The sequence below is a fragment of the Ambystoma mexicanum genome, chromosome 13 (genome assembly GCF_040938575.1).
Source record: "Ambystoma mexicanum isolate Mex_15411 chromosome 13, UKY_AmexF1_1, whole genome shotgun sequence".
NCBI classification, from domain to species: Eukaryota; Metazoa; Chordata; class Amphibia; order Caudata; family Ambystomatidae; genus Ambystoma; species Ambystoma mexicanum.
The window spans coordinates 775,488,078-775,502,876 of record NC_090938.1 but is presented as its reverse complement, the minus strand read 5'-3'; the positions used below and the strand labels follow the sequence as shown (position 1 = coordinate 775,502,876).

Here is a 14,799-nt window from a genome sequence, read left to right as displayed (position 1 = left end):
ATATTCACCTGTGTTCTGTACCGTTCCCACAACCCTAAAGAGTTTCCCAGCGCAGGTGAATTTGCTACCTTGGTCAGGCCTTATAAGAAATACTTTCCTTAAGTAGGTGTCTAGAGTCAGTTTGATATGGCTTTGCGTTTCAATGTCTTCCAGCCTCTTGTTGATGCTCGTTATGACGTTGGATACGCTCTTGTAATACCCATGAGGGAATGAGCCATGACATATTTCCAAAGGATTTTCACAGCGGATTGGGAATTCCACTTTGCTTCTGGAAAAAGTGTCCCAGGTATGGGGATACTGTACCTCTGTTAAGGCAACTTCCCATGATCCCTTTTTTAAAATAAATCTTTATTTTTCTGTTTTCAAAACACGTTACATCAAAACTTGCCGGCCAATCCATCAACATAGTCAAACTTTTATACCAACCTCCCCCCGCGTCCCTCTCCCTTTCCTCCCCTCTGAGTGCAGGTGCTATTGAATACCATGAGGTAGTCAATCGGCTAGCAATCACCCCCTATACTCATCCTTCAACATTGATAGGACCGCAATGCCTGTCTCACCCTTTGTGAAAACACTTGGCGTGTATCTGGATGCTTCACTTTCGCTATCACGGCAAGTTAACGCCATTGCCTCCTCTGCCGTATACAATAGCAAACTAATCAACGCCTCCAGACCATTCCTCTCTACTGATAGCTGCTTGACTATAGCCCGAGCCACCATAGGATCAACGCTCGACTATTGCAATGCCCTCTTTGCAGGTACTACTGATATCAGTGTTCGGAAAATGCAGGTTATACAGAATAACGCACTCAGAGCCGCGCTTAATATTCCTAAAGCTGATCATATCACTGCGACAAGAAAAAATGTCCACTTGCTCCCTATCCATGAGCGGGTCCTTTTTAAAACGCTTTCCATCACGCATAGATGCCTATCCAAAGATGCCCCACCTTACTTATCACAAAAAAAAATCACAAAAACATCGTCTGGCAGACCGACCAGAGCAGCTATGCCCGCCGCATCATTCAGCCCAAATACAAGCGTGCCAAAGCTGGAGGATCTAGCTCCCCAGTAATCGCGTCCAAACAATGGAACTTACACCGCTTACCCTGCGGGCCGAACAGTCTTATTGGACCTTCAGGAAAGCGCTAAAAACGTTGATGTTCTCCTAACGCTGACTACTATGGCTCCTTCCTCTGTGAGGTATGTCCATAAACCCATGATGTCTGACGAACACTAATGTAGATAATGCTCTCTTCTGTATTCTGTACGCATGAGTCACTGGATGTAAATAATACTCAGCTCTGTATTCTGTACGCATGAGTTACTGGATGTAAATAATGCTCTCCTCTGTATTCTGTACGCATGAGTCACTGGATGTAAATAATGCTCTCCTCTGTATTCTGTACGCATGAGTAACTGGTTTATGTAACAGCGCCTTGATGCCCAAAGGCTTAGCGCACTCTATAAATGTAAAAATAAATATATAAATACAAATATCCACTTAAGGGACATATCTTAATAGTCTTCCAGATTCAGCACTCTCAACTGCGCTGCCCTATAGTATGTACTGTATGGAACTCATGGTGACAACAGTAAAGACAGACAGGTGATCACAGTTCAAGGGTGTTTATTAAACTGTATAAATGGGTGAGAAAAACGCCTAATCTAAACCTAAATCTAAGATGGGAGCAAGCTTCGACCATCAAATAAAAATAAGGCAGTCCTAGTGGCGTCTTGTCAAATAAAAAGGGCCAATACTAAAATAAAACTATTGCCAATCCTTACTAGTTGTAAAAGAGTGTGGGATAGTGTTCGCAAGAAAATAAAGAAGTGTTCACAAATAATAGGTCAGGATGTTATGGCCGGGTTCTCCCTTCCCCACGTTTTCATGCACGGGACAATGGCAGGACTTTCTCGCACAGCACACTCCTGGGCTTCTCCTATAAAAGGTTACAGTTTCTTTCCACTATATCAGGCATCTTCTGTATGTATGACTCCTTCATGCAAAGTCTCTTACTTCAGAGGTGGTGATGTTTCGAAAAATGATTAAAAAAAAGTTCCTTCTAATTTCTCTTTACGTTTGGCGATTACTTTTCACCCGTGGATCCCCCTCAGTTGGGCTCAGACCAACCAATAGCTTATCCAGCCTCCAGTCAGGCTTTCTTTGAGCCACAGTCAGGCTTTCTCTCAGTTCACGCAGCGTTCCCCTCTGCCGGGTTCAAACGCCACTTTCTTGCAACAATGTAGCTCATGCAGCCTTTTTCACAATGTGGGATTTGCTTCTCTCAGCTTTTCTCTGGGCATCCCTCAATCAGGTTCATTAGTGCCTTTCAATCGCAATCCCCTCATGCATCATATTCACAAACCTTAATGTCTTTTTAAACAACCATCCCAGGTATTTAGGTCCCTCTCAGCCGGGCTCAGACCTTCCAATAGCGGTGTCCAATTTTTAACCAGCCCCAGTCAGGTTTTCTCTCAGCCCCCAGTCAGGCTTTCTCTCAGTCCCCAGTCAGGCTTCACACAGTTCATGTGGCGTTCACGTCTGCCGGGTTCAAACGCCACTTTTCTCAATGCTTACTATTTTACAAGGCGTCAAGGACTTTCAATTGTACAAGGGATTTGGCTGCACCCTTGTATGACCACCTTGACATCATTCATCAGCCTCCCTTAGGGCCTTCGGGTATTTTCCTTTCTATACTTTTAATCTTTTAATGTTGCCACTGCAACCTTCAATTTGACACAGTCTGGCTCTTGTCAGGTTCTTTCGACTCACCGGCTATGCTGTATTCGTTGGCGTTTTGTCTGCCGCTGGAGTCAAGGACGGTACCACAATGGCAACCTTTTCTCCCTGCCCTGGCTATCAGTGAGGGAGGGTTCCATGTGCCACTGACATTCGTCACACCATCCGCCAGTTGCGATTCCCAGTTTTACAATCCCGGTCTTACGTTCCCGGTCTTTATTTCTTCTCCTGCTGTCCCCTCCCACTTTTCTGTGTCTACCTCGCCTCCCCCTTCTGCCTCCTCCTCGGCTACCTTGCCCTCTCCCTCCCTCTCTGCCCCCTCCCGGGCTCCTCGTATACCTCCACAGGGCGTACCTCTGATCTGTACCCCTGCCCGGAATTCTTTCAAGGATGGCAACCTTCTCCATACTGCCATTCTAAACTCTCGCTCTGCTGTCAAACACTCCTCTGATATCTGCCGCCTTCTGGAAGAACTTGACCTTGATGTCCTCTGTCTCACTGAGACATGGTTCATGGCCAGCTCTGTCACAAGTTTTGATACGCTCCTACCTGACGGCTACAAGATTTTCTCCGCTCCCAGGGCCAACCCCTCTGGGGGGGTGTAGCACTGATCTTCACCGAGTGGATACATGCCTCTGTTACTCCTACGCAGGCCTACTCCTCCTTCGAATGCCTCGTCTGCAGGCTCTCTCTCTTCCCTAGCCATTCTCTTACTGTGGCTACTATCTATCTGCCACCTGGTCAGGTTTCCTCCTTCGTCTCTGAGTGGGCGGACCTCTCCTCTTCCCTCCTGGTCTCGACTACCCAACTCCTCCTTCTTGGTGACTTCAACATCCACCTGGATGCCGCCTGTCCTCCCTCTGGACTGTTTCACGACCTCTGCGACTCCCTCTCACTCACAATTCTCCCCTCTGGCCCAACTCACTCTGCAGGGCACACTCTTGATGTTCTTATCTCCTCAGACCTTCCCCTCTCTGTCCCTATCACCACTCCTCTCTCCTGTAGTGATCACTTTCTCCTCTCCTCCCACCTCACCCTCCCTACCCGTCAGGCCAAGCCACTTCCATCACTGCCACCCACCTTCTCGGTCATCCGACCCATGAAGCGCGTGTCTGCTGAGGCTTTCGCTGCCACCTTCTCATCCCCCCTACCCCTTCGGCTGACTCTCATCCTGACACAGCCCTCTCCACGCTCCACTCAGCTATATCTGATACTCTTGATATCCTTGCCCCTGTCATGAGAATCCGCCTCAAGCCCAAAGCCAAGTGCAACTCCTGGTACGATTCCGACCTCGTCACCCTAAAACACAAGTGTAGGGTGGCCGGGAGGAAATGGCGTGCTTCATGTGCATCCTCTGACAAACTGGCCTGCCGCCTGTTGCAAAGGCAATACCGGCTCTCTGTTCTATCCAAGAAGAGAGTGCATATCCAAGCCCGCGTCTCTGCGACATCTAACAACTCGGCCAAACTCTTTAAAATCTGCAAGGAACTGGCCAATCCTGCCGCAGTCTCTACCTCTCCTGTCCGCTCCCAGGCCATCTGTACGACACTGGCTTCACATTTCATCTCTAAAACTCAGGACATCCTGTACTCTCTCTCCTCCTTTCCAACCTTTCCCCCCTTTACCTGCTTTTCCTCTGGCCACTCTGCAGCAACCTCTCCTCCCTCCTTCTCTGCCTTTCCCCTGTTCTCTGCAGACAAGGTTGCTATACAAGTCCGATCTATGAAAGTCTCATCAAAACAGGTTCACTCTTGTTCCTCCAAAACCATCAAGGACCACATCGACTCCCTGGCTCCTGCCCTGGCTGATTTCTGCAATCACTCCTTCGCCACTGGAGTCTTCCCATCCCCCCTGAAGCACTCCCTTGTGCACCCCCTTCTCAAGAAACCCACTGCCGACCCCTCCTGCCCGGCCAACTATCGTCCAATCTCCATCACTCCCTTCCTGGGCACGCTCCTGGAGAAACTGGCCATCTCCCAGCTCAATCTCCACACTGAATCAGTCGGCTGTCTTTATGACCACCAGTCTGGCTTCAGAGCTGCCAGAAGCACGGAAACTGCTCTCCTGAACATCCATGAAGACCTGCTCTCCAACCTTGACTCTAACACACCCTGCATTCTCATCCTGCTTGATCTCTCTTCTGCCTTTGACACAGTGAACCATGCCATCCTGCTCAACCGTCTCCGTGATAACCTGGGTATCACCCGTCAGGCTCTGGCGTGGCTGACTTCTTTCCTCTCCGACCGACCCTCCGAGCTCCAACTTAGGTCCTTCCTCTCTGCTATCTTTTTCTCTACCTGTGGTGTCCCCCAGGGGTCTAACCTCTCTCCCTGGCTGTTCAACCAATACCTGGCACTCGTGGCCCACCGCATCGCCACTCTCTGTCCCAATTTTCAGTGCTAAGCGGATGACACCCAGCTCATCTTCAGGCTACCCTCTGCCTCCTCCTCCTCCACTTCCCTCATCTCTCACTGTCTGTCTGCTATCCAGGAGTGGTGTGCTGCCAATGGCCTCTGCCTTAATGCCAGTAAGACTGAGATTCTCCTCATCGGCACACCCACTCCCTCCTTCCCTTCAGCTCTCTGACCGGCCTCCCTTGGCCCTCTTCCTGCTCCCACCTGCAAGGCTAAAGACCTCAGGGTCAACTTCTGTAAAACGCAAAAGGAAATATCGAGGCTGAGTGCCTTCAAAAGGAAATACACCAAACGCGGGTTATAAAGATACACAGATCTTTATTCAAAGTAACTGAACAGTTTTCAAAGGAACAAAGTATCGGATAGCTATCAGGCCCTCAGTTCGTCACAGCGAATACCAGCCCATTCGGTGTGAGAAGTGAGTGGGGCTGTACATCAGAAATGTTTGTGGTTTTATACAATTCTAAACATGATGTCCAGCCCATTTGCAGGTTAACCATTTCTCAATCTAGGGTTCGTGCCGAGTTCACCTCTGACTCGCCCAGCTATATGCATATGGATCACCTTCAGTGTACATGTTCAACAAATCACAATGGCAACAGTATATTCTTGGATTCAACATAAGCCTTAATACATATCTTAATACAATGCAGTTCAACAAGTGTTCGTATTCGATATTTGAATAACATTGTGCTTAGTATATGCTCGCGGATTAGTATCGTTGGCACAGGTAATCCTCAACCCACAGGTCAACGAAGGACAAGGGGCCTCATTCCGAGTTCGGAGGTAACCACGCCGCTATTTGCGGCATGGCTGCCTCCGAACTCGTCCAAACTCCAGCCTGGTGAATGGAGTAATTACCGGTCCATTCCGAGGTCGGAGGGACCAGTAATTCCCCATTCACCAGGGCCATTCCCCATTCCCATTTGAGCCCCCATAGTGCTCAATGGGAAGGGGGAAGGCGGCAATAACGGTACCGTAAATTACTGTACCGTTATTGACCCCGGAGTCCCTTTGCGGGTCCCGTCCTTAACGGCTGCTAAAAGCAGGCGTTAAGGAAGGACCCGCAAAGGGAACTCATAGTAGGGCGGTAAGGGGTTAACGGCACCTGTGTTGTTATCGGTGATCGTTAACCCTTTCCGCACTACTCGGAATGAGGCCCAAGGTCTTGTTACATGACCCTAACATTTGGCCTGCGGGCAGTTTAAGCATTAACTTTCATGTAGAGGTCGAAACGGCCATGTTGCAAACAGAAGAACACTGTCCACCATTTTAGAACACAGGGTGACTTTGGAGTGAGAATCAAAATGGCAGATGGACCTAAAATGGCGACGGATTTCTTTGATGAGCGACTGGGCTTAGGCCAATGTATACAATAAGGAGGCACAATACAATACCCCGTTTAACACTTCGTCTCTACACTCTCCTTCTCTCCCCACATCTTTGACGTCTCTAAGAAGTCACACTACCAGCTGCACCTCCTCAGAGGTATACTTCCTTTCCTCTCCTTCCCCCAGAAGCTCACTGTGTCCAGAGCTCTGATTCTCTCTAAGCTGGACTATTGCAACAGCCTCTTTCTAAATCTGCCTGCTTCTACTCTCCGTCCTCTGCAACTTATCCAGAACAGGACCGCAAGACTTGTCCTCGGCCTCAAGCCCAGGGATCGTATCTCTCCAGGACTGAAATCTCTGCACTGGCTCCCAGTGGCTGCGAGGATTAAGTTCAAAACCCTCTGCATCGTCCATAAGGCCTTCTGGGGCCTGGGGCCTCAATACCTTCAACTCTCTCTCCCTAAACATCTTCCCTCTCGAGCTCTTCGCTCATCTACCTCAAACTCCCTCAGAGTCAGTAGCTTCTCCTAGCAACGAGTTGGTGGTAGATCTCTTTCCTCGGCTGGTGCCTCCCTCTGGAACAGCCTCCCCGCCTCCCTGAAATTTGAGGAGAATCATCTTCGATTCCGGAAGCACCTCAAAACCTTTCTCTTTGCTTCTGCTTTTTCTCCTCCTCTCCCTTGCTGACTTCCTGGCTGACACTGAATTTTCACTGGTTACCTGATCACCCTCTGATCTCGGGCCCAGGTGCCTTCCCCTCCCAGTCGGACTCCTGCCCTGCCTTCCCGGCTTCCCCGGCACCTGGGGACTGGTTCTGTATGCCTACAGTCCCACCACCAGCACTTGACAACTGATGGCTGCACTTCCTTGCACTTGCCACCTGTGGCCCGTACCTTTACGCACGATATATATCTTTATTTATTTATTTATTTTGTTTGGTTCTTATCCCATGTACTGCACTGTCCTCTCCCCATTCTCCCTCGCACTTCTCCTCCTTCCCCTTCCCATGCACTTGCGCGATCTGAATGACACCTAGCCTAGTAGGATCGTTGTCTGTCATCCCTTGTTCCCCCTCCCATGCCTCGTCGCGCCTTGATACACTTGTGTATAGGCGCGTTATAAATGCCATATCATATCATATCATATCTTTGTTTGGAGGTTTCACGGGTCTGAGTTGAAAAGGGCAAGGGCAACTCCCTCCTTGACGTCCTTTCAGGTTGTGCCGTCTTTCTCCTCCGTTTGAACTGCCGCCCTGGAATCACTGCTCTATATATGTTCCGCCTTGCTCAGAGTGTGCTTTTGTGCTCTGCCTTTTGTCCTTATGGGGTAGGGAAAGGGTTGTCAGGTGTGTGAAATCAGTGGTAATTGCCTGACTCTGCCTGACCCTTGAGATGGGACATGTCAGGTATACTGCTCTGGTGTTAGTCCGTTGTCTTTCAGGGTAATCGGTTTGTGAGAAATTGTTCGTGTTAAGAAAGGGAGCAGGGGTTGAGGTGTTGCGTAGCCTACGGAGTGGGATGAGGAAAAGGTGTTAACAAAAAGTGGATACCGCGTCTCACCCGTCGGCGTCCCACTTCCACTCCCCGAGGACCCCCCCATCCAGGTGATCCTCCTGCACTGGCCATCCCCAGGAACTGGATCCAATAGCGATGGCCATGCCCTGGTCACCTGGATGACAGATCCCGGGGACTAGTAAGTAAGACACCTTCAGGTTTCTCACAGTACGCAGGTCCAGAAGGATGACCCCTTCCATTTCTTTGGGTAGAATTAATGTCTCATAAGCCGTGACTGCCGTGGGATGAACCACAACTGGCTTAAATTGAACGGAGATAAGACAGGTGTTGGTGGTGGGCTGTCCCCCTAATCCCTCACTATGGGTGTCTTCCTTCTGGCCAGCTGCTCTTGGACATTTGCCAGTTCCTGTGGAGAAGCTGAAAATCCTGGGTGTGCTTCTGTTATCATCGCTCTCTATGGACAACCAAGTGGCAGCTGTTTGTCAAGCTGGCCACTTTCAGCTTAAAGTTCTAAGAAAAGTTCTCCCAATGATCCCTGCTTCTCTCCACCCGCCGGTAGTAGCAGCATTGGTATTATCCCGGCTAGACTATTGCAACTCCTTATATCTAGCACAGCCTAAGGGATTAATACAGCCACTACAATGCTTACAGAATCTAGCAGCCAGGGTGGCAACAGGCACGCCCTTTGGAGCCCATATTTCACCAGTGCTTCGGACTCTTCACTGGCTTCCAGTGACACAACGCATTAGCTTCAAAGCACTGTGCATTGTGCATCGAGCTCTACACGCACAAGGCGCAGAATTTCTTCAATCAAAATTCACACGCTACATTCCTAATCGCCGACGGCGCTCCGCAGCCGCTGATCTGCTTGTGGTGCCCCCATATCGACGTGTGCGGCTCAGAGGCCGAGCTTTTTCCGTGGCTATAAAGAAAATATCTAGTCATTTGGCCTTTAGGAAAGCCGTAAAGACCTTCCTGTTCTAATTGGAGCTGCGTCTTGGCTCTGATTGCTGCTCTTCCTGTAGCCTTATCCTCCAGCGCCATGATACCTCGGGTGGCCGTGCGCTTTAGAAATTCATATAACATAACATAACATAAGCCACCCTCTGTGTTTTGCCATGCCATAGAAAATGCAAGATTCGTCCCTTTATGTCCCCGAACATCGATTCTGGTATCTTAATCGGCAACATTTGGAATAAATAAAGAACCCTGGGAAGGAAATTCATTTTCAGGGTATTAAGCCGCCCCCTGCAAGAGAGAGTTAGCTTACCCCGCAGGCCCATTTCTTTATACAAAGATCAGAACAACGGGGGGTAGTTCGCTTCAGAAAGGCCCTCAAGAGACCAGGTCACCATAACACTGAGATGTTCTCAAGGCGGCCCTCCAGCGCCAAAGACTCCAGGGTGGCAATATCCCTGTCCGAGTCTCCATCCAATGGGAAAAGAACCGATTTGCTTCTATTAATTTCAAAACTGCATACATTCCCAACTTGAACTCTTTATCATCCAGCTACAAACCCTCTGCCTGAGGCGAGGCCCTGGTCCTTTCCGCTAATGATTCCAGAGAGAGAGAGAAAACAGCCTCAGAGACAGCGGACAGCCTTGTCTCGTCCCTCTGTGTAGACCAAATCATCCCGAGACCTTCCCATTTACTGCAACTCTCGCACTTGGGTCAGTGTATATATATCCCTTATCCCATTGAGAACACTACTCCCAAATCCACATTTCCCCAGGACTGCATACATGAACTCCCACCCCACCCTATCGAACACCCTCTCTGCGCCCAGAGAAGGAGCGCTAGGTTTCCCCCCTTTCCCCTCGCCAGATCCATTAGGGTCAGCGTCTTTCGCAGCGTATCCAACAATACCTCCTCGTAATAAACACCACCTGGTCTGGATGAACCAGGTGCAGCATGACCTGTGCAAATCTTGATGCAAGTGTCCTGGTAAAAATGTTCACGTCCACTTTAAGCAATGATATTCCCCTGTACGACGCACACCTTTTAGGATCTTTTTCTGCTTTTGGTATAACTGCAATCAAAGCTGCTGCTCAAGAAATTACACTGGCTTCCTGTGGCCGGCCGGATCCTGTTTAAATCATTGTGTCTGGTGCATCGTGCCTTTTATGGCTTGGGTGCTGAGTAGCTCCAAGCAAAGTTTACTCATTACACTCCTGCTCGTTTGCTACGCTCCCAATCTGCATGTCTTCTCATTGTCCCACCCTATCGTTTGTCTCTTATGGGAGGCTGTGCCTTTTGGGTGGCGGCTGCCAGGGCCTGGAACGAGCTGCCTATTGCCCTCCGTGCAACTGAAGACCACCTCACTTTTCGCCGGCTGCTGAAAACCACTCTATTTTAGGCAGTCTCTCTCTTATGATGTTGTCGGCCGCTCTGCTCCTTGATTCCTCTTCAATAGCCAGCGCCAAGATGCCTCTGGGTGTACGTGCGCTTTTCCAAGTTTACATAACATAACATAACAAAGCTTGACCAAATGTGGGGGGGCCTCCCAGTTTCCAAAAATTTATTACACAGTTTCACTAAAAACAGGCAAATCAATGGTGCAAATTTCTTGTAAAACCTAATCGTGAAACCATCATCCCTGGGTGCCTTGCTTGTGGGCATTTTGGATACGGCCCCTGTGTCTCTTTCAGGATCAAATCCAAGGCGTCAATATAAAAGGCTGCTTGCCCCTGACTAGGGGAATATATTGTTGCCACCACCATACTGACCCCTCCTATACAACATTTAACCACCAAAACCCATCCCTCCTTTAACCTCGTCACCTGTGGGTCAATCACTCTCAACCTTTTATGAAACGATATTCCCACACACCCCTTTTTCTCCTGAACCCCAGTAGGACTGCCCTATGAGCATGCACAGGATGCGTCCTTCCTCCCCAGTCACGAGCCGCATTTCCTGGATCAGTAAGTCCAGACCCAACCTCCGACAAGTCACAAACAACTAGAGGCCACTTAGTTCATTCCTTATACATTCAAAGTTCCCACACAAAGCTGACTTCCTCCATTCTCACGCTGTTGCTCTATACCCACCATTGCAGGTCCACTGCATCTCTCATGACTGTTCCCCCAGCACCACTATTCTACCTACCCGCTTGACCACCCTCAAATACTCCCCTTCCCCTCCAACCTGTCACTCTCCCCATCCCACCCTCCTGCGTCTCCCCCATCAACCACCCCCACGCTCCACACCCAGAGACACCCATCTAATCAATGGGCCACTGGGTTAAGCCCGCCTCCTCCTCCACTCCTCGTCGTAAACAGACTCCACTTTGCATTTGATCCCCTTTCCTCATAAATCACAAAGTCCAATGTCCTTCAATCTGAATGAATCCATGTCCAGACCTGTACTCGGCAACCATCACAAAAGTCACTTCACCGATACAGGGCATTCCCAGCCGTCGAAACTTCCTTCCACAGGAACCAGTTTTTGTGGAGGCAAGGCCCTGGATGAATCATGCTTCTTTTCTCTCTCCTCTCCTGGAGGATGATTCCCCTCTTCATGGACCTCCTCTGAAGGATGTTGGAGGACCTGTGTCACTTACATTCCCGATGAGACCTTATAATCCACCTCTGTGACTTAAAAAATCAAGGCAAATGGCGAGCCTTCTATATCTGATGCCCCTTTCATTCCGCCAAGCCGTAAGCGGGCGACACGCCCTCTGTCTGGCAACAGTAAAACTGTACAAGTCCTGGTATATACATGTCTTTTCACCTATATTTAATCTCTGGGTGGCGTCTAGCCCTTTCCAACACTGCAGCCTTTTCTGCGTAGTAGTGAATACGGACCACCACTGACCTAGGGCCATTACCCCCTGCCCCTCCACCTCTATGTGCTCTGTCCAATGTGACTTTTTTACCACCACTTCACCAGTCGTTTCCCCTCGCTGCTCCTTGAGGCCGAGGACTCTCAGATTAATCCTCCTCCCCCCGTTTTCTAAATCATCCAATTTCAGCCTGACCGGTTCCTCCTTGGTCTCCAAGTCCAACAACCTGCCGTTGTATCGCATCTCCAACAAATCTGTACTGATTTGATTGTTCTCCATGCCCTCCACCCTGTTTTCCAATGAGTCAACTCTGCTCCTCAAGTCTGATGTAGGTCTCTATGTCGCCTCTCAGCGCTTTGATTTCCTGGAGAATGCCCTGTATGTCATCCTTCGTGGCCATGGCTGAGAGACCTCCCTTTTCACCGTCCTGTAGAGCCGTGTCCTTGCCTCCACATGCCATCTTTTGGTCCCTACGAAATTGTTGTAGGGCCTGAACACTTAGGAAGCCTGTTCCCTGCAGCGTACCACCAGAAGATCCTACTACTTTCTCCGCCTGGGGGGTAATCAGACCAACCAGGATCACCTTGTCACGCCGCTTCCAGTCTCCACAACCCACTTTCCAGAACTGGGCCGACAAGGAACTCCCCTAACTCTCCTCTGCTTCTCCTCCAATGTTCCCCACAACAATCTATGAGCCGGGGCACCGTGGTGAAACGGCCAGCTCCCCAACTTTGTTCACTCCACCAAGACTGCACCTTGCCCCACTGCTGATGCTATAAGGACACCCTCCTCCAGCCCTGAGAACTCCCAGAATTCTGCTTCAGCAAGGGGGTTACGACACCTATCACAGGGCTTCCACCACTTCCTTTGAAGTATCTGGCTCACACCCTCTTCGTCCATCACCAGGGCCCCTGTCACAGGCACCAGAAACCAGCCCGCCGCTCACCTTCTCTTCCGGGCACCATTAGAATGAAGCTGTTCCGTCTAGTGGCCATGGCATCTCAGGCTCTCTGACAGGGGAGCAGTGTGCCTCATCCCGTCCGTTTGCCTGCACCTATGTCCTCTCTCTCGTCGCCTGCTGGGACGGTCCCTTCCCAACCTGGTTGCACCTTCTCCAAGGCCTGCGCGTCCAGCAATCCCGGCCCCCTTCAAGACTTCCACCTCCGTTCCATGGTTCTATTCACAGTGCCGCTCCTCGTCGCCCTTCTCTCTCTTCAAGTAGGACTGATTGATCCACGCGAGGACCAGGGTCACCACCCTCCTCGCGCTGCTCCAGTACGGAGGGGGGGGGGGGTCAATGTCGCACCAGTGTATCTCCAGAGTGTGGAATTCTCTGAGCTTGGCTTCAGCCGGCCATCTTGGCCCACGCCTCCTAGCAGTCTCCCCACGATCCTTTTAAATCTATGGGTTTGGCTATTTTTACGGTATAATTGGAGATGTGATTATTTGGAAAACTTTCCATGGAGGCATTTGATGATAAGGTTATATGAAAAGATGTAATTTCACTGTTTTCATTGTTTTTTTCATGTCGGGAAGGTTACTCACAGGTCCTTCAGGGAGCTAGCAAAAATCCAACTATTGAAGTCGTCATTCCAAGCCTCTCATTTAACCAGATACTCCTTCTTATAGCCACTACCCTGTGCTGCAATCATCTTTTCCACGTGGTACAAGCTATCAGGATAATTGTTTATTTTCTGCAACTTCTCTGCATGAAAAATACCTTTTAAATTCTCATTGTTCTAGTCCTTCAGACAGTAGATGGGTACCCACTCCGTGATGTCTACTTTATCTACTATAAACAACTCTGTTGTATACGTTTGCATGTATCCCTTGGTAAATACACCTCGCAGCGTGGGGTGGTGCTCTGAGAAAGCTTTTCCTAAAGAAAGTGTCTCTCTTGAGGTAAAGTGTCACAATAAAACGCCTGCTCAGTAAGTCCAGGGGCTGTATGTTCCCCTGGTAAATCTGCAACACACTTGTGAGTTAAAAGTCCCCTGTTTTCAGAGGTTCCCACACCCTATTTCCCACAGTTCTGAGGGTCACTTCTCCTTGGTTCTCAGACACATGTGTTAGTCCCATACTTGGAGCCTATGGGTGGAATCTGTAATTGAGGCTATGAGGGGCGGGACTTTCCAGAAGGATTGAAGCCAGAGGATTGCAGGAGGCTTCCCTACCTTTGGGACAGGGTTCTTGCTAAGTCCCTACCTCTCTGTCAGGGTTCTGCTCCTTCAGCCACCTACTCCAATCTCTAACTTCTCCAATGGGCCTCCAATTGCCTCGTGCCTTGCACTCACAAAGCTTCTCAACTGGTTACCTGCCTTCCTTGGTGTACCCCTCTTGCTTTACATGGCTCTGTACTACCTCCTCTAGTCCTTTCCTGGTCATTGACTTCGCCTGTTCAGTTCTGTCTACTGTCTCCTTCAGGTTACCCAAAGTTTACCCTGACTTCTCTCAGTCACAACGTCTTTTCCTCTCTGAAGTTTCTCCACTTCTCCCCCTCTTTAAACACATTCTCTACTATCTCTTTTTCTTTCCTTTTTCTTTCCTTACCTGGCCGTGAGACACCTGAAGGTGTCTTACAGACTAGTCCCCTGGGATCTGTCACCCAGGTGCCCAGGACATGGCCATTGCTATTGGATCCAGTTCCTGGGGGTGGATCAGTGCGGTAGGATCACCTGGATAGGGGGTCCTTTAGGAGTGGAAGTGGGACACAGACGGGTGAGACGCGGTATCCCCTTCTTTACAATACCTTTTCCCCAACCTACTCCATAAAATACTTAAAACCTCAACCCCCCTTTCTTAACACAAACACTTTCTCACAGACCGAATACCCTGAAAGACAATGGACTAACACCAGAGCCGTATACCTGACATGTCCCAACTCAAGGGTCAGGCAGAGTCAGGCAACTGCAACTGATTTCACACACCTGACTGCCCTTTCCCTTCCCCATAGGGATAAAAGGCAGAGCACGAGAGCACACTCTGAGCAAGACGGAACATACTAGGAAGCAGTGATTCC

General features: G+C 49.6%; 1 protein-coding gene across 1 annotated transcript in view; it reads right to left on the bottom strand.

The window, feature by feature from the left end:
• LOC138520570 (E3 ubiquitin-protein ligase TRIM39-like) overlaps positions 1-14,799 on the bottom strand; it is a 186,851-nt gene that overhangs the window by 44,637 nt on the left and 127,415 nt on the right. The gene's annotated exons all lie outside the window — the stretch shown is intronic.